The sequence below is a fragment of the Oryx dammah genome, unplaced genomic scaffold (assembly GCF_014754425.2).
Source record: "Oryx dammah isolate SB20612 unplaced genomic scaffold, SCBI_Odam_1.1 HiC_scaffold_1, whole genome shotgun sequence".
In the NCBI taxonomy this organism is placed as follows: domain Eukaryota; kingdom Metazoa; phylum Chordata; class Mammalia; order Artiodactyla; family Bovidae; genus Oryx; species Oryx dammah.
Window position 1 is genome coordinate 104,135,235 of NW_024070185.1, and position 24,946 is coordinate 104,160,180.

The following is a 24,946-nucleotide window of genomic DNA, read 5'->3' on the forward strand; positions in this document are numbered from 1 at the left end:
AGTCCTGATGAATGTCTATTCAATAACTGTGTAGTGATGATAATAAACAGCCTCTGTATATCTCATTAATAATAATAATAGCTAACATTTAATAGTGCTCACTGTGTGCCGGGCCCTGTTCTCAATGTGTGATGAGTATCCATTCACACTGCTGGCCCCAGCCTGGAGGTGCAGGTACCACCACTCTCATCTTCCAGAGAAGGAAACTGAGTCCCAGGCAGCTGTCGTCACCTGTCAGGTGGCAGAGCTCAGACGGCAGGTCACAGTCTGCCACCTTGCACACACGTGTCCAAGTTTCTAAAGTACTCTTCTGCTCGTTATCCTGCTCCAGTTTCACAGGACTCAACATAGAGGCCCCAATCCCATTGGAAGAAGAGGACCCTGAGGTGTGAGGTGCCCAAGGGCTTGGCGAAATCACACGGTGAGCAGGTGTGGGGTGGGTGACAGGCTTAGGTCTGTGCCAACCCAGCACAGCACCTGCCAGGCTGACGGGGACACTCTGTGAAGAAGGCCCTCTCGTCAAGGTTGGGACCCTAACCACTGGCTCCTGGGTTTGGACACTTTGTGTCTTTAGGGCATGTGTGTTAGTTACTCACGTCTGATTCTCTGCGACCCCATGGATTGCAGCCTGCCAGGCTCCTCGGTTCACGGAATTCTCCATAAGAATACTGGAGTGGGCTGCCACCCCCTCCACCAGAAGTTCTTTCCCACCGAGGGGCTGAACCCAGGTCTCCTGCATTGCAGGCAGATTCTTTAGCATCTGAGCCACCAGGGAAGCTCTTAGGGTGCCAGGAGGGAAATGGACGTTGATGATGCTCTCCTCACATGCCGGGCACATGGCTAGGGTGTATTATCTTATCAAGTCTCCCTACTACTCAGAAAAGGATGTAATGGGTTGGCCAAAAAGTTTGTTCCATACCATTTTACAGAAAAACACAAACAAACTTTCTGGCCAACTGAACACTATTATTTTCACCACTCACTGATGGGAAGCAGGCTTGGCGAGAAGAGATGACTTGTTCTAGGTCCACACCATAGATGCTTAGATACCTTTTAGTTTTTAGAAGCCTCCCGTTTTCTTTTCTCTGTGAATGGCACAGAGCCAAAGGGCATTTTGAGAAGGTCTGCGTGCTACAGACCTGTGTGCAAGGGAGGACGTGGGGAAAATGGTCTTGACCTTGACCTGAGCACTTACCTGCGGAGCCAGGTCCCATCTGAAGACCTGAACACGCATTAACTCGCCCTTCCTTGCAGCAACCCTTGGCGGTGGAGTCTATTACGCACACTTAGATGGGGAAACTGAGGCACAGAGAGGTTCACTGATTTGCCCAAGGCCACACAGCCAGTAGTAAGTAGATGACAGAGACAGAAAATCTAGCACCCGAGTCTGTTTCCTTAACTCTGGCTATACTTTACACAATGACCATGAACGGTGGGTACTATTATAAAACCTCCTTTTTGATACTCGGAGACTAGAACAAAGAACTTAAGGCAACTTGTCCCCATATGACACTGGAAGTGGCAGAATCAGGATTGAAACCCACCCAGCTTGACTCCAAAGAAGCCCCTCTCACCCACTCCTGAAGTCATCAAGAGCTAGACATAGAGGGGCCACAGGTCCTCAATAGGACAGGTTGGAGGTGCAGGCTCTCCAGTGCCTGCTGGATTTCACTGGCTGGTTTTCCTTCCTTGTCCTTTGTAACTAAAAACTCAATTTGCAGCTTAAGGCTGCGTCCTCACGCTGCACCTTCTCATTGATCACCCAGACTCTGCGTGAAGAATGACTTTATAAGCTAGTTGGCTTTGAAAAGCAGGGAGTAGCAGCCATTGAACATATGCTTCTGTGGGTATATATTTATTCAGCGTATGTTGAGTGCAATTTGGGGCAGTTTGCATATTTTCCTTTTTTTTTTTGGTCTCAGAGAGCAATTTAAGAGAAAGGAGAAAAAAAAAAAAGTCCACCCCAGAATGGAGACAGATGTCATTATGTCGGACCTTGAGGTTCCTCAATCCAGCGTTTCAGGCACGGAGGTGGGTGGATGGGAATTTACAAGAGGTGAGCATCAGAGCTGATGCTCTCACATCGCTTGCAGCCTCAGCACTAACCATCCAGCCTCACAGTAGCACCCTTCTTCATTGTCACAGCCTCCCCGGGGCCTGTCTGACTCTGTCCTCTAGCTACTACTGATTGAATACTAAATACCAGCCAGGCCCTGGGCTACGCGCACACCATCATGATCCCACTGAACTCTTCCCTCACCCCACGTTGAAGCACACCATCACGCACATGAGAGCACTGACTTCTCTTGCTCAATGGCATGCACTAAAGCAGGGTACCCAATCTCCGGGATCTAATGTTTGATGATCTGAGAGGGAGCTGATGTAATAATAATAGAAATAAAATGCACAATAAATGTAATGCACTTGAATCATCCTGAGACCATCCCTCCTCCATCCCAGTCCCTGGAAAAAGTGTCAGCATCTTCCACAAAACGGGTCCATGGTGCCACAAAGGTTATGGACCGCCTCCGGAGGGCAACGCAGATGTGCACTCCAGGAAGTCCATCTGCCGATAAGCACTCTCAACTGCTCCATCAAGGTTACCAGATCCTCTCCGATTCGGGTTCTGATCCCGATGCTGCCCATCTCCCCATCGGAGGGATCCTGGGCACACCACATCCCTCCCTGAACTGGCTTCCACACTCTCAGAATGGAGACGGTGCGAGCATTTGGCTGGGGTGCTGCAAGGATGCCAAGATCCAAAGTTACACTTACACACAGCTTAAGAGACATTTGTTCTTTTTCTCTCTCTCCCCGCACCCCTTGCCTAGAAGTTTCTCCTCTCACCCAGGATGAACTCAGCACGTAACATTTTCAAGGATACCTTAGGAAAAGCCTGCAAGGTTTTGGGCCAACTAGGAAAAAAGTAAAAGAATATGCTCACACGAATGCCAAAGATTCAAAGGACAGAAAGCAGCAGTCCAGGCCAGGTACACCAGAGGGAATCATGTGGAAAGGAGAGTGTTTATCATGCACTTGTGCCTTAAGGAAGCATCCATGTGTGATTCACGATGGTAGGACTGAACCTCATTTGGGGCCAGGTAAATAGATTAAGAGCTTTTTGCTGCCAGGACACAGTTTATGCTGTAACTCTGGAGCCTAACAGAGTCTCTGACCTGTCAGAGGTCCTTAGAGGTTGCATTGTGATTGTAGCTAAAATTTGAATAAAACTGTGGACCAGCAAATGACCAATTTTGACCTCGACCAAAGAAGAATTATCAGTTTTACCTAGCTTAATGAGATGTGTCAGATGTTAGGTAATCCATCACCACCAGTCAAAAAAATAAAAATAAATAAGTCTAAGGCTATATAGGTGTGAAAACTATTAAAAAAAAAGATAAAGGGCTTGATTAGCATAAAGGTCAGAGTCATGGCTACTTTTAGAAATGAAGGGTGGCTAAGACGGCAAATGGAGAGATGGTGAGTGTGTTAGGGGAGGGCTTGCAGAATGCAGGCAATATTCAGATCCTTGACCTGGGTGATGGGTAGATGGGTATTGCTTAATTACTGATGAAACTGTATGTAATGCTTGACACATTTTTCCATATGTCTACTATATTTCACAAAAAAGTTGCTAAATGTATACCATGTAGAAAAGCTACTAAAAGGAACTATTGAAATGTTAATGGTGATTACTGAACGTGGTATAACTATGGGTGATATTTTTCTTCATTTTCCTCCCTCTGTATTCTAAACATTCTTATATGTGCATACAGTAATTTTATAATTGAAACAAATGAGTTTTTAATTGTGATGCCCTCTTATTGAAACAAGGCAGCAACAAAATCATAGAGGTTGGTTACAACACTTCTGCTTGAAATCCCACCAAATGGAGAGAACCCCGTCTTCTCCCTAAGGTTTACTGTGCACGAAGAACAACTCTCCAAGGGATGGCGGGGAGGGCTATAAGTCCCAATGACTGTTGTAGCCCTATAGGCTGACCTTCAGGGTTCCCTCGAGGGACCATGCACAGCTTTATAGGGGAAGGGAGGAGCACCAGAGAGAATCAAGTTCAAGTCTGAGTTTGAAGAAAGCATAAAGGGGTTAGCTAAGAACACACAATAAGCAGAAAAATATTGAGACAGAGGGTCAGGTTTACCTAGGTCTATATCATCCCCATGACAGTGGGCTACTGAAATCACCTTCCCTTACAATGATGGAGAGAAAAAAAAAAAAAATCTTGACTCAATAAAATCCAGGATTCCAGGTTTCCTAGCTCAGCAAGCTTCTCTTTGTCCAACTAGTTCTGGCCCTGGGAAGGGAGGTTACATAACTGGACCCAGCTGGTGCCTGGATATTTACACAGGGCTCAGCCAAAAACAGTAAAAGGCACAGAGGCCATTCCCAGCTTATGGGCAGACAAGACAGCGAAGGCTCAGACACATGTGACAGTTTGCCCAAAGTCGCCCAGCCTCCCGGTGAAATGGATGTGACTCGAACCCAGGATCACGGCCAGGTCTGCTCTTTCCCCCGAATTCTGGAATTCAGACTTTCCTCTGGAATTCTGATTAACTAGCGCACTTCCCAAGAAACATATATAACTCTACCCAGGTGCTGTTTTCTCAGGGAGAAAGGCTAAAGACGGTTTTATGAAACCTTCCTCTGTTGGCTGCCTCAAGGCTAAAACTTTTCATGAGCGTGACTGGCGGCAGGAATCCAGGTATCCTTTCTCCTGGGTTCTGAACTGTTTGCCATCCCTGGACAGTGTCTACGGTCTCTGAGAATATCTGGACTGGTGGCAGAAGACTTATTAGGCAGGATTCTAGTAACTCTGGAGCCTAACACATGACCCAGAGAGATGTTGTGGGGAGGGGGGTGGGAGGGGGGCTCATGTTTGGGAACGCATGTACACCTGTGGTGGATTCATGTCAATCTATGCCAAAACCAATACAGAATTGTAAAGTAAAAATTAAAAATAAATAAATTAATTAAAAAAAAAAGAAGAAGCTGGAGAACACAATAAAAAAAGAAAGCTTTCCAAATTAACAATGATAAAGGTGATACCATTTCTCATACATTTATCCCAAGATTCATGATAAAAGATAAAAGAATGATGATAAAATGGGACTTCCTTGGAGGTTCAGTGGTTAAGACTCCCAATGCAGGGGACCTCAGTTCAATTCCTAGTCAGAAAACTGGGTTTAATCCCCCAGGGAGCTAGATCCCAAATGCCAGAACCAAGAGCCTGCATGCTGGATGCAACTAACACCTGGAAGAGCCAAATAGATAAAGTTTTAAAGAACGATGATAGAAAATAAAAGAAGGGTACTACATGTGTGGAAGAGAGAGTCCTGGATTAGAATTTAGGATACCTGGGTTCAAGCCAGGCATAGCTCTTCCACTTTTTGGCCTCAACTTGTTCATCTTAATTTTTGACATAAGGGAAAGGGCTTACACATGCTTAAGATCAAGTCAGGGAGCCAACTGAAAACCAAGGAAATGCTCTTTGAAAAGCATATGTAGACATGTAGCTCTGACTAGGAAGTGTTAGTCACTCAGGCACGTCTGACTCTTTGTGACCCCACGGACCGTAGCCCGTCAGGATCTTCTGTCCATGGGATTCTCCAGGCAAGAATACTGGAGCGGATTGCCATTCCCTTCTCCAGGGGGTCGTCGCAACCCAGGGATCGAACCTGGCTCTCCTGTACTGCAGGCAGATTCTCTACCATCTAAGCCACCAGGGAAGCCCCAAACATAGGAAGTTACCCCCCAAAAGACACAATTGTATCCTCCTTATGCTTCCAATTTAAAACTTGCATATATAAATTCTTATTTATATTTGCATATACAGAGGGAGAAAATGTATATGAAGATATATATATATATAGCCCAAAGTGTGGCACAGTTATCTCTAAAGTAAGTGATGAAGGGGACCATTTTTTTTCTTTTGTGCATTTCAGCAAATGTTTGGTTTTATTTTATTTTATAATGAGCATGAGCTACTTAAAAGAAAATTGAAAAAAAATAAAAGTAGAAGATTGAAGTCTGGATGGGGAAAAATACCTTTTAAATGCAAAACTTTGGCTACTATGATTAAGACCAACACAATTATTCCAGGTTTCCATTTCAGAGCTAAGGAAAAAACCATCCGATTACCAGCATTCCCACAGCTGTGGATCCCTTCCTCACGAGCACTCGGCACGGCCACTGAGGAGTCTGCAGCCACTGTGTTTGACTCCCTCATGTCCTCCACGAGACGACAGCCCTGCTGCCCACTCATCCACCCGTGTCTGCACTGTTCCTCTGCTTTCAGACTCTTTTCTACACGTACTTGTGCGCAGGCTCTACTCCCTCAAGTATTACTTTTATTCTGTTGCTCCCTTCTTCAAGGACGCTTTGGATCCAACACCCTTGAGTTGGGGGTGGGTTTAGAAACCCACCTAAAATAGGGTGTGTTTAGAAAACCAGAGACAATTGCTCCTTTTCATTTTAATCCATCGCACCCCTTCACCCAAATCATGGAGCAAGAATGCAATCTGAAACTGTCCCTACAGACTTTGAGCTTCCCTGTGGCTCAGGCGGTGAAGGATCCGCCTGCAGTGGTGAGACCTGGGTTCAATCCCTGGGTTGGGAAGATCCCCTGGAGAAGGGAAAGGCTACTCACTCCAGTATCCTGGCCTAGAGAATTTCATGGACTGTATAGTCCATGGGGTCATAAAGAGTCGGACACGACTGAGCAACTTTCACTCTACTACAGACTTTGGGAAATGTGTTCTGAAGAAATGAAACACAGAAGGAGCCATCTACCCAAAAATGCTCAGAGCATGCTGTTTGTAATACAGGGGGAACACTCAAAATATCCAACAATAAGACAAAGGAACGTGATGCAACATTCCCTTTCATAGAAATCAGGCAACCGCTCCAAACGACGTTTATGAAGAATTCACCCTGGTTAAGGATGAGGGTTCTGGATTGGAGATGCTTGTTTGAAACCCTCTGCTCTAGAGTTTCAGAGCTCTGTGGATGTGAGTGAATTGTTTAAGTTCTCCCTGCCTCAGTTTTTCTACCTACATGTAAAAGGAACAATGAAGAGACCACGTCAGAGGCTGTGGAACACAGCGAACACTCAGGTACCTGGAGCTCTCATCATTACCACCACCACCATCCTCATCATCTCTTCACGAAATATCAGATAATAATAATAATAATAGCAACAACGCTTCCTGCCTACATAGGGCCCAGAGCCAGCCCACTGTGTATGCATTATCTCAGTCAGTCCTAATACCAGCCTTGCCAGGTATTATTAGCCCCATTTTACTCAACAGGAATCCAAGACTCAGAGGCCTTAAGTAATCTGTCCCAAGGTCACCTGGCTAGTGAATGACAGTGAGTTTTTCTGATGCCAGAAACTGTAACCTCCTGAAGGAAGAGGTGATTGTAGGAGGAAATAAATGCATTCTCTCATGTGGTCTCTTCCTAAGGTGAAAAGGTGTTTGTGTTCATGAAATTAAAATGCAACCATGTCTCCAGAGACACTTACAAAGGGAAAGAAAGGGATGAAGAGCCCCTTCCCCGTATATTTGTTTTCCCCATCAGCCAATGAGTTAAGCCCTGCCCTCTACTGCACGCTGCCCTTCCCCGCCCTCAGAACCTTCCAACCTTAGAATCACTGCCCTCTGGGAACATATATCTTGAGATCTCAGGAACTGAAAAGGCCTTTAGCAATTCTGGCCCCTCTCCAGGCTGGTCCCAAACTCCCTCTCTGGTTCCGGCATGAAGTCCACACAGATGACCAGCATCTGCCCTGAAAGGCTTTATTCCACACTTGAACTTAACAGGTGGCAGAATCAGAATTTCAGCTGCTATTCCCTGTCTCCAGTTTAGAGCTCCTTTCCCCCAACACCATTCTTCCAGGAAGCAAAGGGTAAAACCCATCACTTTGGAAGGGTGAGGGCTGTCCCCTGACTTTAACAGATAATGACTTCTACACAATAAAACCAGCTTACCAGAAATACCATCAGACCTAGCAAATCTAGATCCCAAACAAATAAAATAAGGGGAAAAAACAGAGATGGCTTCAAATGCCATGGGAGAAATAAAATGTTTAATGTCATAAAAGGGTGCACAGGCTTTATGAGAATGCCACACATTATAATCTTGAAAACCCCCTCCTGCATCCTGTTCACCCTCATACCTATTAAGAGAATGGGGATGTGGAGCTTTACTTGAAATTCACAAAAGGAAGATGCAGAAGCACAGCTCGCAGCTGAGACGATGCTCCTCCTTTCACCCCCCCTCCCCCGCCCCCCACTCCCTCCCCCCCCCCCCCCACCCCCTCCCCGCCAAAGTTTGAACCTTGTGTGCAGTCATTGAGCCAGGAGACACAGTTCCAATTTTCCTCTTTGGAAATCTCATTCTCTGACCCCCACCCCTCACCCCCTGCCTTCCAATACTCATTCCCTTTCTCGTCCTCCAGACCTCCCAGATACAGATGAGGAAGAGAACTTGAGGCACTGCTGGGGGATGAGGAGAAGGAAGTGAGCCCTGATGGTATGCTCCCTGACATGGGGACACTTGCTTGATCCCTGGGGAACTCTCCTCAGTTCAGCTCAGTTCAGTTCAGTCGCTCAGTCGTGTCCGACTCTTTGCGACCCCATGAATCACAGCACACCAGGCCTCCCTGTCCATCACCATCTCCCGGAGTTCACTCAGACTCATGTCCATCGAGTCTGTGATGCCATCCAGCCATCTCATCCTCGGTGGTCCCCTTCTCCTCCTGCCCCCAATTCCTCCCAGCATCAGAGTTTTTTCCAATGAGTCAACTCTTCTCATGAGGTGGTCAAAGTACTGGAGCTTCAGCTTTAGCATCATTCCTTCCAAAGAAATCCCAGGGCTGATCTCCTTCAGAATGGACTGGTTGGATCTCCTTGCAGTTCAAGGGACTCTCAAGAGTCTTCTCCAACACCACAGTTCAAAAGCATCAATTCTTCGGCACTCAGCCTTCTTCACAGTCCAACTCTCACATCCAAACATGACCACAGGAAAAACCATAGCCTTAACTAGATGGACCTTAGTCAGCAAAGTAATGTCTCTGCTTTTGAATATACTATCTAGGTTGGTCATAACTTTTTTTCCAAGGAGTAAGCATCTTTTAATTTCATGGCTGCAATCACCATCTGCAGTGATTTTGGAGCCCCCCAAAATGAAGTCTGACACTGTTTCCACTGTTTCCCCATCTATTTCCCATGAAGTGATGGGACCAGATGCCATGATCTTTGTTTTCTGAATGTTGAGCTTTAAGCCAGCTTTTTCACTCTCCTCTGTCACTTTCATCAAGAGACCCTTTAGTTCTTCTTCACTTTCTGCCATAAGGGTGGTGTCATCTGCATATCTGAGGTTATTGATATTTCTCCCGGCAATCTTGATTCCAGCTTGTGTTTCTTCCAGTCCAGTGTTTCTCATGATGTACTCTGCATAGAAGTTAAATAAGCAGGGTGACAATATATAGCCTTGACGTACTCCTTTTCCTATTTGGAACCAGTCTGTTGTTCCATATCCAGTTCTAACTTGTTGCTTCCTGACCTGCATAGAGATTTCTCAAGAGGCAGGTCAGGTGGTCTGGTATTCCCATCTCTTTCAGAATTTTCCACAGTTTCTTGTGATCCACACAGTCAAAGGCTTTGGCATAGTCAATAAAGCAGAAATAGATGTTTTTCTGGAACTCTCTTGCTTTTTCCATGATCCAGTGGATGTTTGATCTCTGGTTCCTCTGCCTTTTCTAAAACCAGCTTGAACATCAGGGAGTTCACGGTTCACGTATTGCTGAAGCCTGGCTTGGAGAATTTTGAGCATTACTTTACTAGCATGTGAGATGAGTGCAATTGTGTGGTAGTTTGAGCATTCTTTGGGATTGCCTTTCTTTGGGATTGGAATGAAAACGGACCTTTTCCAGTCCTGTGGCCATTGCTGAGTTTTCCAAATTTGCTGGCATATAGAGTGCAGCACTTTCACAGCATCATCTTTCAGGATTTGAAACAGCTCCACTGGAATTCCATCACCTCCACTAGCTTTGTTCGTAGTGATGCTTTCTAAGGCCCACTTGACTTTACATTCCAAGATGTCTGGCTCTAGATTAGTGATCACATCATCATGATTATCTGGGTCATGAAGATCTTTTTTGTACAGTTCTTCCGTGTATTCTTGCCACCTCTTCTTAATATCTTTTGCTTCTGTTAGGTCCATAGCATTTCTGTCCTTTATCGAGCCCATCTTTGCATGAAATGTTCCCTTGGTATCCCTAATTTTCTTGAAGAGATCTCTAGTCTTTCCCATTCTGTTCTTTTCCTCTATTTCTTTGCATTGATCGCTGAAGAAGGCTTTCTTATCTCTTCTTGCTATTCTTTGGAACTCTGCATTCAGATGCTTATATCTTTCCTTTTCTCCTTTGCTTTTCACCTCTCTTCTTTTCACAGCTATTTGTAAGGCCTCCCCAGGCAGCCTTTTTGCTCTTTTGCATTTCTTTTCCATGGGGATGGTCTTGATCCCTGTCTCCTGCACAATGTCACGAACTTCATTCCATAGTTCATCAGGCACTCTATCTATCAGATCTAGGCCCTTAAATCTATTTCTCACTTCCACTGTATAATCATAAGGGATTTGATTTAGGTCATACCTGAATGGTCTAGTGGGTTTCCCTACTTTCTTCAATTTGAGTCTGAATTTGGTAATAAGGAGTTCATGATCTGAGACACAGTCAGCTCCTGGTCTTGTTTTTGTTGACTGTATAGAGCTTCTCCATCTTTGGTTGCAAAGAATATAATCAATCTGATTTTGGTGTTGGCCATCTGGTGATGTCCATGTGTAGAGTCTTCTCTTGTGTTGTAGGAAGAGGCTGTTTGCTATGACCAGTGCATTTTCTTGGCAAAACTCTATTAGTCTTTGCCCTGCTTCATTCCGTACTCCAAGGCCAAATTTGCCTGTTACTCCAGGTGTTTTTTGACTTCCTACTTTTGCATTCCAGTCTCCTATAATGAAAAGGACATCTTTTTTGGGTGTTAGTTCTAAAAGGTCTTGTAGGTCTTCATAAAACCGTTCAACTTCAGTTTCTTCAGCGTTACTGGTTGGGGCATAGACTTGGGTAACTGTGATATTGAATGGTTTGCCTTGGAGATGAACAGAGATCATTCTGTCGTTTCTGAGATTGCATCCAAGTACTGCATTTCAGACTCTTTTGTTGACCATGATGGCTACTCCATTTCTTCTGAGGGATTCCTACCTGCAGTAGTAGATATAATGGTCATCTGAGTTAAATTCACCCATTCCAGTCCATTTTAGTTCACTGATTCCTAGAATGTCGACATTCACCCTTGCCATCTCTTGTTTGACCACTTCCAATTTGCCTTGATTCATGGACCTGACATTCCAGGTTCCTAGGCAATACTGCTCTTTACAGCATCGGATCTTGCTTCTATCACCAGTCACATCCACAACTCTCCTCAGCCTCCGGAAACTGCCATCTGATGACCTAAGAGGTGGCTTTGGATTCAGATAGACCTGGGTTGAGCTTCTGCTCTGCTTTTGCCTGGATGGTTGGTCTTAGTCGCATTTCCCGTGCTTTTGGAATCCCTTCTCTCATGGAAAAGTTGTTCTTGCTGTTTAGTCATTAAATCGTGTCGCCTCTCCTCAGTACTCCAGGCTCCCTGATCCTCCACCATCTGGGAATCCACTCAAACTCATGTCCATTGTGTTGGTGATGATATCTAGTCATCTCATCCCCTGTCGCCCCCTTCTCCTTTTTAGCTTTCAGTCTCTTCCAGTATTAAAGTCCCCTCCAATGAGTTGGCTCTTCACATCAAGTGGCCAAAGTATTGGAGTTTCAGCTTCATTATCAGTCCTTCCAACGGATATTCAGAGTTGATTTCCTTAGGATTGATCAGCCCAATTTCCCTGCAGTCCAAGGGACTCTCAAGAGTCTTCTTCAGTACCACAACTCAAAAACATCACTCAGCCCTCTCACAGCCATACACAACCACCAGACAAGACGAGCGCAGTAACCGTGCTCAGCACATCAGGCAGCTGGGAGGACTCACCATGATGATACATTTTAACCACCTATCACAGGACCTGGCCCGTAATCAGCATTCACATATTCTCTACATGTATCTCCATCAGGGACGCTATTATTGACAGCACTGGTTTCTTTATCAACGTTATAAATGCTAGTATTACTGATGGTGGTGCATGTAGAAAAATCTCTGTCTGTGGACCTGTTTGAAAGTGCTTTGATGAGGATATCATATTAGAGATGCTTCTCCCTTTCATGGACTTCCCTGGTGGTTCAGACAGTAGAGTGTCTGCCTACAATATGGGAGACCCAGGTTCGATCCCTGGGTTGGAAAAGATCTTCTGGAGAAGGAAATGGCAACCCATTCCAGTACTCTTGCCTGGAAAATCCCATGGATGGGAGGAGCCTGGTAGGCTACAGTCCATGGGGTTGTAAAGAGTTAGACATGACTGAGCGACTAAACTTTCACCCTTTAAATCCTATTTCCCAGACAAGGCATCTCTGAAAGAGTCTCCAAAAAGATGCTTTCCCTCTTTTTTTACTCTACATAAACATGTATATTTATGAAGATTTTTAGTAAGGCATCATTTTTCCTAATTTGGATTTTGGCAAAACTATCCTGCTTGGGAAAAGACACAACTTCTTCATCCCTAAGTAGTGGGAATAATCGCTGTACCTACATCACAGAGCAAAGGTTGAGTGTTAATAACCAGATAACTCAGCTTCATAAGAAATTTTAACTAAAATAATATGTGTAGCAAGGAACTGTATTCCATATCTTATAATAATCTATAATGCAAAGTAATTTGAACATAGGCCTCCTAGGTGGCTCAGTGGTGAAGAATCAGTCTGCCAATAAAGCAGATACAGGAGACACAGGTTCCATCCTTGGGCTGGAAGATCCCCTGGAGAAAGAGATGGTACCCACTCTAGTACTCTTGCCTGGGAAGTCCCACAGACAGAGGAACCCGGCGGGTTACAGTTTATGGGGCTGCAGAAGAGTTAGACATGCCTGAGTGACTAAGCACACACATATTTAAATATATAAGCATACAGGCTTCTGTGGTGTCTATATATCCATATGAAGTGAAGTGAAGTGAAAGTCAGACTCTTGGAAAGGGATAGCCTTTCCCTTCTCCAGGGGATCTTCCCAAGCCAGGTATAGAACCCAGGTCTCCCACCTTGGAGGTGGATACTTTACCGCATACACACACACATACACACACATATATGCTTGTCTGAATCATCATGTTGTATACCTGCAACGAACGTAATATTGTAAACCAACTATAATTTAGTAAAAAAAATAGATAAATGAAAACCTATCCTGCTGGTACCATGAGTCCATCACACCCCCTGTGGGTGACCTGTAGAGATGCAGAGTCCATTTCTGGGAGTGAAGACCCACTTCCCAGGCCCCAGACTCCACCGAGGCTCAGCCCTGCTCCACCCGTCCAGGAAGGCAGGAGGCCAGGAGGTACTCAGGGGTTGGCCTCCTGGTCAGCAGGGCCTGGGCTGTGCTCTAAGTGATTCCTCACTCTTCTGATCCCCCTCACTTGTCCTCCTCCCTCTTCTTGAGTTTCGTTTCCTTTAATGACAGTCCAGTTAAGTCACTGGAAGAGGAAGGCACCAGGAATGGAGAGAAGCAGCCTCTCCCTCCCTAACTGAATCACATACCAGTTTCCACTGGCAACCCACTCCAGTATTCTTGCCTGGAGAATCCTGTGGACAGAGGAGCCTGGTGGGCTGCTGTCCATAGGGTCGCACAGAGTTGGACACAACTGAAGCAACTTAGCATGCATGCATTGGAGAAGGAAATGGCACCCCACTCCAGTGTTCTTGATGGAGGAGCCTGGTGGCCTGCCGTCTATGGGGTCACACAACTGAAGCGACTTAGCAGCAGCAGCTGAGTTGTGCCAAAGAGGAGCCTGACCTATAATACATGAAAATGTGTATCTTTACCCGTTTTGGCTTTTTAAAAGGCAGCATTTTTGGTTGCTGTTGTTGCTTCTCAGCATGTCAGGACAATCAGGGGTCCTCTCATCCTTCCAAATATCTGGGAGGCCAGATGGCTTTTTAGGTCAAAGAGGGAAAAAAAAAAAAGGAGAAGAGGAGGTGGGGATGTAGCCTGTGATTTGCAGGGAGGTGTGACAGACTGAGACGGGTCTGGAATTCAGAGGCAGTTCCTGATATTAGACTCACCTCTTAAAAAGATACCATCACTCCACAGGGTCTGGCAAATATACAAACCCCTGCCCCTCTTTCAGTCCTAAATTTCTGTGAAAACATCTAGCATGGCCTTTCCCCCCTTACCCTTCTCTGTGCTTTTCTACACACTCCTCTTCCCTGCTAGATGGTTTCATTTTTCTCATGTGTAAAGTGGAGATACTCATAAAACCTAGCTCATGGGATGACTGTGAGAATTAAATTGGTTAAAATAAGCAAAGCACTTAGAATCACGTCTGGCACACAGTCACTGTGAGGATGGCTGCTCTTATGTACTAGCTTTTCTCGTCTGTAAAATGATATAATCATACCCATCTAGGGGTGGTTATAAGCATTTAACTGCAATGAGCTAAGTGAGATGGAACACAGTAGGTGCTCAATGAGTGTCAGTTCTCTCCCGCATGGCCTCCCTTCTCCCTGGGACTCATTTCAGCAGCACCCCCGCCATGGATATTCTTGTGTAGAGATACAAAGTGCCCTGTTGAAGGTCACACTGCTGAAACCCATCTTGTCTTCTGAACTAGATAATGAAACAAGGGGGGCTCTTCTTCCTGTATTCTCTGTTACATTCACAGTACTTGACACAGTGTTGCTAAAGTCAATATTTGGATTGTTACTGTGGCAAAGATGGTGCTAAAAGACTTGACTGTAGGAACCTACAATTACATGGAAGAGGTCTGGGATCAAATCTTGATTCTTATCACTGCTTCTCTACATGAGCTTGAGTGATTCCCACATCTTTCTAGACCTTTGTTTTTCTGTCTGTATGGGGGGAGAGGCTCTGGCTTGGTTGAAAGATCTCCAGGGTGCCCCTTCCTGGTCAGGAAAATGGGTAGGCTGAAGAAGGCCACACGTTCTTGGCTACTCATCTCATGAACAAGTGCAGTCCAGTTCCCGCCTCTTGAATTTGGGCTGAAATCAATGACCTGTTTGACCAATAGATTGTGGTAGAAATGATGTTCTGGGACTTCTAAGGTTAGGTGTTAAGAAGACCCACAGCTTCTGCATAAGCTCTCGGAGCACTTATCTTAAGGTGTTTGCAAACTGGGGTGCTGGAGAAGGCTCTTGAGAGTCCCTTGGACTGCAAGGAGATCAAACCAGTCAATCCTAAAGAAAACCAACCTTGAATATTCATTGGAAAGATGGATGCTGAAGCTCCAACCCTTTGGCTACCTGATGCAAAGAGCCAACTCACTGGAAAAGATCCTGATGCTGGGAAAGATTGAAGGCAAAAGGAGAAGGAGGCAGCAGAGGATAAGATGGTCAGATAGCATCACCGACTCAATGGACATGAGTCTGAGCAACTTCTGGGGGATAGTGGAGGCCAGAGATGCCTGGTGTGCTGCAGTCTATTGGGTTACAAAGAGTCAGACAAGACTTAGCAACTGAACAACAATAACAACAAACTTTGCAAATCCAGCCTCTGTGGCCTGAGAAGTCCAAGCCAGATAGAGACACCATGGGCAAGCACTCTGGACAAAGACCCAGCTGAGGTCTAACAGAACCAGGAGGAATCAGCCCCAGCACCGGGGAGGTGAGGAGGGCCTCTGGGCGCTCATTCTCCAACCCCAGATTCCAGCCACCTGCTGTAGGTCAGAGAGAATCACCCAGCCGAGTGCTTCCCCTTCCTGAGCCAGGACACTGCGAGCAAAGCAAACTGGTTGTTTCAAGCCAGAGTTGTGGCGGCTGTTTCTTAACTCATTCTTTCTTTTTATTGTAACTAATGTTTCAAATTGCTAACATGCTCCAACAATCAAATATGATTTTCTTAAAGCCATACATTAAAAATGAACTATAGCTTATATGCAAAATAACCATTATTCAATAAAACTTTTTCAAAAATTTTTATTTTATGTTATAGTTGACTTATAATGTGTTATTTTCAGGTGTACCACAAAGTTATTTGTATAGCAAAGTGAGTATATATATATATACACACAGAGTATATATATATACATATACATATAACTTTGCTTTACTATGCCATCTGGGATATATATATGTCTGAGTAGAGATCCCTGTGCTATACAGTAGATCTTTGTTATGTTTTTACATATAGTTGTGTGTATACATTAAGCCCAAACTCCTAATTTAGCCTTCCTACATACCTTTTCCCTTTGATAACCAAAAGTTTGTTTTCTAAGTCTGTGAGTCTGTTTCCGTTTTGTAAATAAGTTCATCTGTATCATTTTTTAATGTCCCACATATAAATGATATCATATGATATTTGTCTTTCTTTGTCTGACCTACTTCACTCGGTATGACAAACTCTAGCTCCATCCAAATTGCTGCACATTAAGATTGTTACACAACAGCAGAAAATTGTAACAATGAAGATGAGCTATAGGCTGACATTTATAAAGGGGCTGAGGAAGATACATTTTGATCACTGGATTGTCTGGGGTTGACTCCAATAAAAGTTCCCTTCTGGAGCTGAGAAACCTAGGATAACACAAGGGAAGAGCAGGCGTGAAAAGCTTCAGGGGGCAGCAGCTATTCAGAGATGGTGGGAACATCCTCCACAGGATATCATGATTAAGTGCTTACAGTTTCTCTGGTTTTGCCCTCTATCTTGATTAAAATTTTGCAACGTTTATGCTGCCACACAGGATAAATGGAACCATAGCTTACTTTTCAAACTGCGTCCTGCTGACATCATTCTGTTTGTCATATTTAGACCACTTCTAATAGATAACATTTTTTTCCCCACTCTTTAGCACACTGAAGAAGAACACAGTATTCCCTCCCTCCCTCTTCTGATGCTTCATTCATTGCTACTTTCTCCATCCCTGATCAAGAGGTGAGGGCCTCCTTGGAAATAACTGAAACTCAAAATAACAGGATAATTTTTCATAGATCATCTCTGGGATTAGCCTCCCTTCCCATATTATTATTCATCTGCATTAGTGTTCTATTGATGGTATAATTACCATGACTTGGCAGTTTATAAAACACAATTTTATAGATAATAAATTGCAGTTCTATAGGCCAGAGGTACAAAAAAAAAAAAAAAAAGGTCACTGGGTTAAATTCAAGGTCTCAACAAGGCTACATTCCTTTTCTAGATTAGGTGGCAGGCGAGGGGGAGTCCATTTCCTTGCCTCATCCAACTTCCAGAGACTTTCCTTCACTCTAACCCCTTCCTCCACCTCAATGGACATGCATCTGAGCAAACTCTGGAAGACAATGAAGGACAGGAGAAGCTGGCATGCTGTGGTCCAGGGCGCCATAGAGTTGGATATGACTTAGCGACTGAATACCAGCAACAAGTCTCTTCCTACATCTTCAAAGCCGGTAATGCCGCATCTCTCTGCTGCCTTCTCCTTCCACATTTAAGGACACTGATTATATTGGGCTTGTCCTAATAACCCCAAATAGTCAGTCCCTCTCTTCAAAATTTAGCTTATTAGCAACTAATCTCATAAGTGAATACAATTCTCCTCTGTCATATAAGATAACATATTCACAGGATCTAGGTAGTAGAAAGCAGGCATCCTTCTGCCTTCGACACATCCTATGAAAGTGAAAGTGGCTCGGTCGTGTCCAACTCTTCATGACCCTATGGACTATACAGTCCATGGAATTCTCCAGGCCAGAATACTGGAGTGGGTAGCCTTTCCCTTCTCCAGGGGATATTCCCAACCCAGGGATCAAACCAGGGTCTCTTGCATTGCAGGCTGATTCTTTACCAGCTGAGCCCCAAGGGAAGCCCAAGAATATTGGAGTGGGTAGCCTATCCCTTCTGTAGCGAATCTTCCTGACCCTGGAATTGAACCGGGGTCTCCTCCATTGCAGGTGGAATCTTTACTTACCGAGCTATAAGGGAAGCCCCCCAACATCCTATGACCCTCCCCAATTTGGCAGCTGCACACCTAAGGACTACATTATCCCAGAAGAAGATGAGCACAGCAGAACGAGAATGCCAAGCAAGAGAAGGCATTTTTTTCTAATATGTACTTCAGAAATTTAAGGTCTAATTAGAATATATATATAAAATAAGCAGAAGAATCTATAATCTCTTAGAGAAGTGGCCTCCCTTCTAGCCATAAAGACTATTTGAAGTGGAAGAAGAGAGGAATGTAGACAGCATATTCAAAAAGTAAAGACATCATGTTGCTGACAAAGATCCGTATAGTCAAAGCTATGGTTGTTCAAGTAGTCATGTAGGGATGTGAGAGTTGAACTATAAATTAGACTGAGTGCCAAAAATTTGATGCTTTTGGTGCTAGAGAAGACTCTTGAGAGTCCCTTGGACTGCAAGGAGATCAAACCAGTCAACCCTAAAGGAAATCAATCATGAATGTTCATGGGAAGAACTGATGCTGAAGCTGAAGCTCCAATACTTTGGTCACCTGATGCAAAGAGTTGAATAATTGGAAAAGACCCATGGGAAAGACTGAAGTCAGGAGGAAAAGAGGGCAAAAGAGGATGAGGTGGTGGGATGGAATCATCAACCCAGTGGACATGAATTTGAGCAAACTCTGGAAGATAGTGAAGGACAAGGAAGCCTGGTGTGCTGCAATCCATGGGGTCACAAAGAACAGGATATGACTTAGCAATTGAACAACAACAAAGAGGGGAATGTTGAGTATTAAACAAGAGGATCTTGTAAAGGGACCCTGTGCTTTGTTCTCGCCAGGCTAATGACATGAGAGGTTAGAGAGGATGTGGGCTGTAGAAAGTCAGGTGGATCTGAGAGATGTAAAGGCAAAGGTGCCTGTGTCTCATCTGCCAATGTCTGGTGGATGGTAAATATGGTTGCATGCTCTTCCTGGCATAAAATCTGCCATCTACAAAGGCCTTCATGGTCTGTCTGGATCAAGATATCTTCAGCCAGCTTCAGACTCTGAGGTCCGCAGGGTTGGGCCGAAGAGCTACTGGACATTCCTCACACCCTCAGTAGGCTGTGGAATGTCTCTGATGTTTGGCACCAACTGACCTCAAATGCTGAGTGGTGGAGATGAAGAGAACATGCCAGCAGATACCAGGATGGGCCACACACCTATAAACTGGGTGGAACAGGGAAGTCCTGCCGTAGGTCAGAAAGGAAGGAGAGTGATGGAGAAGGGCCAGATGAGACAGCGGGGACTAGAATGGAGTTAGTCCAGCATCAAGCATCCCTTCACGGCTGTGCCTTGGAAGTGCATCAGCCTCCTTGAACTGAGATGTTCAGAAGCGAGACACAGAGCATCTAAACTGCCTAGAACAGAGTTTCCGCTGCCATTGGGCAGACCAGCAAATAAATAAAATCCAGCTGTAGGACCATTATAGAAAATTAAATACACAGTGCTCCTGTGGTCTGTATTGTCAAAGCTATGGTTTTTCCAGTAGTCATGTACGGATGTGAGAGTTAGACCAGAAAGAAGGCTGAGCACCAAAGAATTGATGCTTTTGAACTGTGGTGCTGGAGAACACTCAATACATCAGTAGCGGTGGCCTCCCCATCTCACACAGAAATGGTACTCTGTAAATCTCAGATCATTTCCAGTTACATTCTTTGATTTTTCAGAAAACCTACGAGTTCAAGAGCTATTGTTCCTTTTGGAAAACTTAACAACTGAAAGCTAATCAAGTCAACACAGATTCTAAAACTTGAAACTGACCAAGTCAGGGCTTAACCCACTTCACCCAGGCCAGTCTTCTCTCCAAGGTCCAAGGTCTCTTCATCTCTTCTCAGCCACAGGGAAGCAATCCAGTTTTGGGGTCTCCATCCTGCCACCTTGTGGTAAAACCTTGGAAAGTCACTCTGCTTCTCACACGTGAGCAACAGGCCCGCGAGGTCTGTTGTGAAGACGAATGAGTCATCGAATGTAGACATGCCTTGAGAACGCTAAAGTGTTCTAAAAATATAAGATATTATTTGTTTTTGCCAGAATAAGTTTCTTAGAAGATGGGCTACAATAAAGATTTACCTTTCCCAGCATTATGGAGCGTCTGCAGAGAAATGAGAGATTTTTAATTTCGGTGTACCAGTGGGTATTTCCCTGTCTGTTCTGAAGTCATGGAGAAGAGCTTGCCTTCCATCCGTTGAGCTCTGAAGTTACAGCTTTAACATTAGATTCTTAATCTATAGAGGAAGGTCACTGACAACCTCATCAGACTGTTGAAATTTCTCTTAAGCTCCAGGGAATGGATGTTCTTTCTCAGTCTCCTCTTACTTGTCCAGATTGCATTAATGAGAGGGGAACAGAGATAGTTCCTGCCTACAGATACAGATACACACAGACACACACAGAGATCTCTGCATTTATGAGGTTTCATTCCTTAGGGACATCGATCCTCAAGAAGGAGCTTAATTATTTCAGGAAAGAGAATTGATGAAATAAGGAGAGACAACTTAATCCTTTCAGAGAGATCAGACTCATGTTTTGGAGACAACATGGATCATTTAGAACATGTTTTTTTAATTTTTTTTTATCCACTGAGCAGCTCTAGTCCACTTGCTCAGTCAAGTCTGATTCTCTGTGACACCGTGGACTGCAGCACGCCAGGCCTCCCTGTCCATCAGTAACTCCCGGAGTTTACCCAAACCCATGTCCATTGAGTCGGTGATGCCATCCAGCCGTCTCATCCTCTGTCGTCCCCTTCTCCTCCTGCCTTCAATCTTTCCCAGCATCAGGGTCTTTTCAAATGAGTCAGTTCTTCACATCAGGTGGTCAAAGGATTGCAGTTTCAGCTTCAACATCAGTCCTTCCAATGAACACCCAGGACTCATAATATCCTTTAGGATGGATTGGTTGGATTTCCTTGCAGTCCAAGGGACTCTCAAGAGTCTTCTTCAACACCATAGTTCAAAAGCATCAATTCTTCTGCACTCAGCTTTTTTTATAGTTCAACTCTCACATCCATACATGACTACTGAAAAAACCATAGCCTTGACTAGATGAACCTTAGTCGGCAAAGTAATGTCTCTGCTTTTTAATATGCTATTTAGGTTGGTCATAACTTTCCTTCCAAGGAGTAAGTGTCTTTTAATTTCATGGCTGCAATCACCATCTGCAGTGATTTTGGATCACCCCCCACCCCCCCGCAAAAAATAAAGTCAGCCACTGTTTCCATGTTTCCCCATCTATTTCCCATGAAGTGATGGGACTGGATGCCATGATCTTCATTTTCTGAATGTTAAGCATTAAGCCAACTTTTTCACTCTCCTGTTTCACTTTCATCAAGAGGCTCTTTAGTTCCTCTTCACTTTCTGTCATCAGGGTGGTGTCATCTGCATATCTGAGGTGATTGATATTTCTCCCAGCAATCTTGATTCCAGTTAGTGCTTCATCCAGCCCAGCATTTCGCACAATGTACTCTGCATGTAAGTTAAATAAGCAGGGAGACAATATACAGCCTTGATGTACTCCTTTTCCTATTTGGAACCAGTCTGTTGTTCCATGTCCAGTGCTAACTTGACCTGCATACAGATTTTTCAAGAGGCTGGTCAGATGGTCTGGTATTTCTACATCTTTCAGAATTTTCCATAGTTTATTGTGATCCACACAGTCAAAGGCTGTGGCATAGTCAATAAAGCAGAAATAGATGTTTTTCTGGAACTCTCTTGCTTTTTCCATGATCCAGCGGGTGTTGGCAATTTGATCTCTGGTTCCTCGCCTTTTCTAAAACCAGCTTGAACATTTGGTTTTAGAAAGTTCATGGTTCATGTATTGCTGAAGCCTGGCTTGGAGAATTTTGAGCATTACTTTACTAGCGTGTGAGATGAGTGCAATTGTGCGGTAGTTTGAGCATTCTTTGGCATTGCCTTTCTTTGGGATTGGAATGAAAATGGACCTTTTCCATTCCTGTGGCCACTGCTGAGTTTTCCAAATTTGCTGGCATATTGAGTGCAGCACTTTCACAGCATCATCTTTCAGGATTTGAAACAGCTCCACTGGAATTCCATCACCTCCACTAGCTTTGTTCATAGTGATGCTTTCTAAGGCCCACTTGACTTCACATTCCAGATGTCTGGCTCTAGATTAGTGATCACATCATCATGATTATCTGGGTGATGAAGATCTTTTTTGTACAGTTCTTCCATGTATTCTTGCCACTTCTTCTTAATATCTTCTGCTTCTGTTAGGTCCATACCATTTCTGTCCTTTATTGAGCCCATCTTTGCATGAAATGTTCCCTTGGTATCTCTAATTTTCTTGAAGAGATCTCTAGTCTTTCCCATTCTGTTGTTTTCCTCTATTTCTTTGCATTGATCGCTGAGGAAGGCTTTCTTATCTCTCCTTGCTATTCTTTGGAACTCTGCATTCAGATGCTTATATCTTTCCTTTCCTCCTTTGCTTTTCACTTCTCTTCTTTTCACAGCCATTTGTAAGGCCTCCTCAGACAGCCATTTTGCTTTTTTGCATTTCTTTTTCTTGAGGATGGTCTTGATCCCTGTCTCTTGTACAATGTCATGAACCTCTGTCCATAGTTCTTCAGGCACTCTTTCTATAAGATCTAGTCCCTTAAAACTATTTCTGACTTCCACTGTATAATCGTAAGGGATTTGATTTCGGTCATACCTGAAGGGTCTAGTGGTTTTCCCTACTTTCTTCATTTAAGTCTGAATTTGGCAATAAGGAGTTCATGATCTGACTTCAATAAGGAGTTCATGATCAGCTCTAACACTTGAGCAAACACTCCTCTCTCTCACCGGGCTTCAATCTTCCAAATGCAGCATGGAGGGCTGGTTTGCAAATACTCTGATATGGACAGCCGCTTATGCATACCCACCCAGCATCCACACGCTCTCTTCCTGTTGCCGCACATCCCAGGTTCTGGGATGAGTCTAGTCCTTCCAGCCACAGTGACTGGTACAGGGAGGGGCATGAGAAACAAGCTGATCCAATCAGATGGAATTCTGTGACCTTAGTTGGAGGGACAAGGAAAGAGAACTGTGGTACTGGGGAAGGTTCTTGGACTGCAAGGAGATCAAACTAGTCACTCATAAAGGAGATGGACCCTGAGTATTCATTGGAAGGACTGATGCTGAACCTGGGCACCAATGCTTTGGGCACCGGATGTGAAGATCCAATTCATTGGAAAAGGCCATGATGCTGGGAAAGACTGAAGGTGAAAATAGAAAAGCAGAGCAGCAGGTGAGATGGTTGGACAGCATCACCCACGCAATGGACAGGAATTTGACCAACCTCTCAAGCTGGCTTAAGGCAGGCCTGGTATGCTGTGGTCCATGGGGTCTCAGGAATTGGACATGACCTAGTGACTAAACAGCAACAAGAGGAGGAAAGTGATGCTGGCATCCTGCGGGACTCCCTGTAGAGAAGGTGTGGCCGGCTGCAGAGTGGCGTGGTCCGGAGAGCAGAGCTGAGCACAGCGGGATCCCAGGGACACTGTCTGAGCCCCTCAGTCCTGTTGACTGGACTTCCACGTGAGTCAATACATTGCCTCTTTCTGCCTAAAGTAGTTTATATTGAGTTTCTATCACCTATAATTCTAAAAATTCTAATCAATAGAATCTCCATTGCCCATTGGCTTCTGAAGACCTCTTGATCTTTGAGTCTGCAATAGTTTTATTGCACTATCTCATCCTCTAGAAGCTTCTCTGTATGGGTTTCCTGGCCCTCATCTATCTGCCTAGAGGCTATGTAGGTGCCTTAAGAGCTGACTGTGTATTCCATTCCCTTGGTCTCTTTCAAAGAATCTAGTTCAGAGCGGGAATTTTCATCCGTGGTCTCATTCCTCCCTTCCCGCCCTCTTTCTTCTTATATTCTGAGATGGGTACTATTGGGGTGCTAAGCTGAATCAACAGATTCCCTGGATTCTACCTCAGCTTATTGGGATAGCTCAGCTGGTAAAGAATCAGCCTGCAATGCGGGAGACCTGGGTTCGATCCCTGGGTTGGGAAGATACCCTGGAGAAGGGAAAGGCTACCCACTCCAGTATTCTGGCCTGGAGAACTCCATGGACTGTATAGTCCATGGGGTCGCAAAGAGTCAGACACGACTGAGCGACTTTCACTTTCACTTTCAAACGTGAAAAAAGCCAGTCTGGACTATAAATTATCACAGGTGATATAACCCATAGGAAAGGAAAGTGAAGTCCCTCAGTCATGTCTGACTCTTTGCGACCCCATGGACTGTAGCCTACCAGGCTCCTCTGTCCATGGGATTTTCCAGGCAATAGTACTGGAGTGGGGTGCCATTTCCTTCTCCAGTGGATCTTCCCGACCCAGGGATGGAACCCGGGTCTCCCGCATTGTAGACATGCTTTACTGTCTGAGTTACCAGGGAAGTCCAATATAACCCATAAACATACACAAAAACCGTAATGGTTCTCACAAGAGCAGGGTTATTTCTCCATTGGGGAGAGGGGAAAGGCTTCCTAAAGGAGATGGATCTCAAAAGAAGTCCCCTTGTTTGCTACATTGTTAGGGGAGCAAGTCACTGAAGCGGAAAGAACAGCATGAGCAATGCCTCTGAGGCATTAAACAGGTAAGTGTGTTCAGAAGCAACAACAAATTAGCTCCATTTGGTTCTCATGTAGAAGGAAGTAAACTGATGGAGAGATTGGAGAGGGGGCCAGGCCAGGAAGGCAGTGAATGCCAGGCCAAGGCATTCAGCATGTAGGACGGTGCTTCCCAAGTGAGCTTCTAAGGCACCCCCACCTCTCACACATATACAGTCTAACAATGTTACAAATTCAGGCTCTGGG

At 44.7% G+C, this 24,946-nt stretch overlaps 1 protein-coding gene across 2 annotated transcripts in view; it reads right to left on the reverse strand.

Annotated features, from left to right (window-relative positions):
* The window catches only part of ASTN2 (astrotactin 2), a 1,024,651-nt gene that overhangs the window by 385,475 nt on the left and 614,230 nt on the right, over positions 1 to 24,946 (reverse strand). The gene's annotated exons all lie outside the window — the stretch shown is intronic.